We start from the raw sequence: 6,000 nt of genomic DNA, 5'->3' as shown, positions 1-6,000 counted from the left end.
GTCCCCCATGATAAGTACTTCACCATGCTTTGAAGCCGCATCCATTTCACTTATCAGCATTTCCTCTGCTGCCTCCATTATATTTGGAGCCTTATAACAGACCCCTAGTAATATTTTATTATTCTTTTTCCCTCCTCTTATCTCCACCCATAGGGACTCCACATTTGCGTTACTGATGTCATCTCGCAGGACGGGCTTGATGTCTGCCCTCTCTGCATGTTAATACTATTATTATATTCATAATATTTTTTACAAAATTGCCAAATCTGATTTCCCCTTTCAAACAGAATGATGTCCATATTAAGCCACACACACTTTTCTTTCCAGTTATGGCATTTTCTGTTCTGAATTTACTTGTTAGAAATCCATCAGCAGCAGTGAGGTGGGTGGAGACTAAACTTTTACTGTATCTTCCTTGAAGCTGAGTCGTTTTTTAGATGCCCTCACTTCCCATGATACCTTGTGTTCTCTCATAAATTAACTCCAGTGAGGAGCAATTGACGAAATTTAGCAACGCTAGTAAAATTCCTACAAGTAAATCTACTGAGCTCTGCATAGTGTGCATATACAGGATATATATAGGAAAGCCTGGTAGCTTTCATCACATGGAGCATGGAATAAGTAGTAGCAACTAGCAGTGAAATAGTTACCTGAAGTATATAGTCTGTGCTGTATAAGCAAATAATTGATATGGTTTGTGTAATGAAAAGTTATACAATTTTACAATATACTTTCAGTATCAATTCCTAATGGTTGTTTAGATCTCTGCTTGCTTTCTTGCTATAGAAAGCGTCTATGTTTACTTCCAGTCGATAGAAATCTTTTTGTGGTCTTGTGATGGACTCGCAGGAGCAAGAGCTGTTATTCTCACACAGCTCTGATAAATCTCTGTAATAAGAACGGCTTGTGCACCTGTGTGACATCATTTAACCATGAACAGATTTCTATTCAGAGGAAGTAAACAATGAAGCTTCCTATAGAATCACAGCAAGCAGAGATCTAAAAAACCCTGAGAAATTGATACTGAAAGTATATTGGAAAATTTTATAACTTTTCATTACACAAACAATATCAATTATCCTTTAACAGCTTCCCAGCTGTGTAGATAGTGTCTGAAGAATGGGGGGGGGGGGGGGGGCAAGAGTGAAGAGGCTATGACATAACTTGAGGTACAGAGAGAGACAAAAAAAGTTCTGCAGACTCACAGATTTGGATGAAGGGACTGATAGGGAACAGGGAGATCTTGTGCTTCACTATTCGGTTTAGAAACGTCTGCATCAACAGACCTGCACAAAGTCAGCTCTCCTGCTAGCTACACAGAGAGCATCACATGACCTTACCCTTTCTTCGGAAAGATCAGGGAGCAGCAGCCCCTTCCCTCCAGCAGTTAGAATCCATCTAGTTTATTGTGTGAACAGAGAGAGGAGACAGCTACTGTAGGGACAGGCTGACCTGAGGAGGATAGCAAAGAAACTGCTGCGCATCGGTAATGAAGATAATAAGCAAAGTTTTTCTTCATCACAAGAGCTATTGATTTGTATAAAGGTAAATTATTAGAGTTTCTGTTTAAAGGGGTTTGTCACTGTACAACTATAAGCAATGACCTCAGCTAAGAAGCAGTGATTATTGGAGTCTGATGTAGTATGAAATACACATGATGCTGCTCTGTCCACCATGCTTTACACTGCAGCTATTGTATCAATATGTCAAGAACAGAAGGAGAATAAACTACAAAAACTAAACCACAGTGAGGCACAGAATATAAATTGCAGCCGTAATAATGAAGGAGCCCTTAATTAGGGGAGGTCAAGATAATGGGAGGAGCCTTAATATGGGGAGGGTCACAATAAAACGAGGGATCCTCAATAAAGGTAGGCGTCTTATTAAGAGGATGGGCCGAAATAAGAGGAGGAGCCTTAATAAAGGGAGGTGCCTCAATAAGGGGAGGAGCCTTAATAAGGAAAAGGGGCCTCAATAATGAGAGGAGCCTTAATAATGGGAGGATCCTAAGGAGGAGCATTCATAAGCGGAGGGCCCTCAACAAGAGTAGGAGCCTTAATAAGGGGAGGGGACTAAATAAGGGGAGGGACTTTTATAAGGGATGGGCTCTTAATAAAAGGAGCATCATAGTAAAGGGAGGAGTCTTTATAGGGAGAGGGCCACGGCAAAGGGAAGAGCCTTAAAGAGGATGGGTTCTGCACAAGGGGAAGGACCTCAACATAAACTTTAATTACACCTAATATATTACAAAGCTATATATCAGCGTGTGATAAGCCAAAAACCTGGCTGGAAACTGCACGTGTGTCAGAGCTGGTGTCAGCCTTTTACTATTTTATAGAATTAGAAAACTTTACCAAGGGCCAGTTCCCATTCCCAATAGCAGCAGTGGTCTAACACACACAACAGGTGCCAGTCTTTCCATTACCTTACCTCTATATAGTTACTGGAAAGACTTGCACGTGTTCTGTGTATTCCCCCCAGGGGTGCGCCAGCAATGAGGCAGGTTGAGCCTCTTGCCTCAGGCAGCAAGCCCTACAGCAAAGCAGGGGGCAGCATCAGGGGCACAGTCACCTTATAAAAACTGTTATATTTCTACTGCATGGGGTGGAGTGGGTGCCATTCTATAGCTCCCCACATGCAGCACAGAATTTAGGTTTAGCCCATGTTTCCGCCACATCTGGTTTGGGCTCAAAATAACTGAACGAAATAACTGAAGGATGTGAACTTCCTCCTAGCTAAAAATTCTGTATTGTGAGACCACGGCTTCAGTATTGGGGCTCCCTCTAGTGGTAGGCTGCGCTCACGGAAGAAATATTAAACATCAAACAAATTCCAAACTTGTTGCAAAAAAGAATCAGGGAAAAATTGGATCGCCTTGGAAAACCCCCCATCTCATACCTACCATGTACAGAATGATTTGGGCCGCCAGGCTTGGTCTGGATCTGGTTTAAATTGATAATATGGCTGCTTTCCTCCATAAACAGTGCCACATATAACCACAGGCTGTATGTGGTATTGCGGCTCTATCTAACTTCGCATCAATGGAGTTGTAGCACAATATCAGACTAACCCTATGGACAGGGGTGGTGCTGTCCCTGATAGAACGCAGCCATGTTTTCCTAATCCTGGAAAGTAGTTAGCACTGACGGCATAAATGGTAAAACCCAGCTAAATTGATAAAAATTTGGAAAATATTTGGTAGAACTGTGACTCATGTCAACCACTACCACTTTTGGTTATTGATATTGCAATAATGAAAAATCGCCACTAGAGAGCAGTGTGACTGCATATTGCTTCTCCTAGTAATTCAGCAGGACAGTTCGCCCTCTAGTGGTAGTTTATTGAAATGACATCTTGCCAGAATCTGGTTACTTCCATTGCAGACAGAAATAAAGGTTTTTCATTTAACTTTATTTTTTTAATTTGCTTTCCATGTATGATGAAAGTGGCTCCATCAACCACACGTAAAATCTCACGCTGGACAGAAGGAGAAACAGATACAGAAAAATACAGGATTTCGGAAATCTGCCTTTATTTGATGCAAAAACCACATCTGTTTACAGCAATATAAATGACAGTGGAAACATCTCAGGTGATAGATCTATCACATTCATAAAAATGCTAAAAATGCCCGTGCTATGCTGTAGATCATATCTGAATTATTATTATTTTAATTATAAACCCCATCTGCTGCCAGTGATATCGGATTTGGCAGGAAAGGTCACCGCTATTTACATACACATCTTATTGGAGGTGATGACGGAACAATCATAGTGTCCTAGTATCTGATGCACATGGAAGGACTTGTACTAAAACATCCGGGTCACTAGAGGTTAGGGGATGGGGGGGGGGGGAGGGACCGCCAGATTTATCATACACAACCCCTATGGCCAGGGCTGAAGGGTGATTTGCAATTTTCCAATTGGAAAAATTGTATTTGGCTTAAAGTTATTGCTCTAAATCCCCTTTATAGACTGAGAGATAAATTCTAAAATTGTTGCTGCCTCTGGTCACCACTAGAGGGAGCTTATTCCATTGAAGTCAATGACAGCTGTATTAATGTATGTAGGGAGTTTCAGCTAGTGGGGGCTGCTGCAATTACTCGGAATTTTATGATAACTCCATAACTAGGCAGGCAAAACCCTTAACCTTGGGGGAGAATCTTTACATTGCTATTATAATAGATTCACTGCTCTATTGTGTTCGTAAGGGCTTATGTACCATAAAGGTTATAGATGAATAAATAGAAGTGAATAATAGAGGTTTATATAATGGTGATTCTTACTGTTGTGTGTAAATAAAATTGCAAGATTAAACTACAGAGGTTTTAAGGTTTTCCAAGACTATTCATGTATGTGTAATTTAATGAACTAATTTCCATATCTTGTGAGTGTCTCCCCATCATGGATGAGGTGGAGTAAGGATTTCACCTTTACTTAATGCTAACCTTCATATAATACTGCCCCTATAAACAAAACAATAACTATAATACTGCTCTTCTCTGTATAAGAACATAACTTAAAAAATACTACCATTTTGTACCAAAATAAAACTGATAATGTAACCAATGTAAACTTTATAATTTCTATAATACTGCCCCTATGTACAAGAATATAACTACTATAATACTGCATCCTATGTACAGGAATATAACTACTATAATACTGTCCCCTATGTACAAGAATATAACTACTATAATACTGCCCCCTATGTACAAGAATATAACTACTATAATACTGTCCCCTATGTACAAGAATATAACTACTATAATACTGCCCCTATGTACAAGAATATAACTACTATAATACTGTCCCCTATGTACAAGAATATAACTACTATAATACTGTCCCCTATGTACAAGAATATAACTACTATAATACTGTCCCTATGTACAAGAATATAACTACTATAAAACTGCCCCCTATGTACAAGAATATAACTACTATAATACTGCCCCTATGTACAAGAATATAACTACTATAATACTGCCCCCTATGTACAAGAATATAACTACTATAATACTGTCCCCTATGTACAAGAATATAACTACTATAATACTGTCCCTATGTACAAGAATATAACTACTATAATACTGCCCCCTATGTACAAGAATATAACTACTATAATACTGTCCCCTATGTACAAGAATATAACTACTATAATACTGCCCCTATGTACAAGAATATAACTACTATAATACTGTCCCCTATGTACAAGAATATAACTACTATAATACTGTCCCCTATGTACAAGAATATAACTACTATAATACTGTCCCTATGTACAAGAATATAACTACTATAAAACTGCCCCCTATGTACAAGAATATAACTACTATAATACTGCCCCTATGTACAAGAATATAACTACTATAATACTGCCCCCTATGTACAAGAATATAACTACTATAATACTGTCCCCTATGTACAAGAATATAACTACTATAATACTGTCCCTATGTACACGAATATAACTACTATAATACTGCCCCCTATGTACAAGAATATAACTACTATAATACTGCCCCCTATGTACAAGAATATAACTACTATCATACTGCCCCCCTATGTACAGGAATACAACTACTATAATACTGCCCCCTATGTACAGGAATATAACTACTTTAATACTGCCCCCTATGTACAGGAATATAACTACTATAATACTGCCCCCTATATACAAGAATATAACTACTATAATACTGCCCCCTATGTACAAGAATATAACTACTATAATACTGCCCCCTATGTACAAGAATATAACTACTATAATACTGCCCCCTATGTACAAAAATATAACTACTATAATACTGCCCCCTATGTACAAGAATATAACTACTATAATACTGCCCCCTATGTACAGGAATATAACTACTATAATACTGCCCCCTATGTACAAGAATCTAACTACTATAATACTGCCCCCTATGTAGAAGAATATAACTACTATAATGCTGCCCCCTATGTAGAAGAATATAACTACTATAATACTGCCCCCTAT

Source organism: Engystomops pustulosus, chromosome 7 (genome assembly GCF_040894005.1).
Source record: "Engystomops pustulosus chromosome 7, aEngPut4.maternal, whole genome shotgun sequence".
Taxonomy (NCBI): Eukaryota; Metazoa; Chordata; class Amphibia; order Anura; family Leptodactylidae; genus Engystomops; species Engystomops pustulosus.
The sequence above is the reverse complement of the archived record's forward strand: the minus strand, read 5'-3'. Positions refer to the sequence as shown.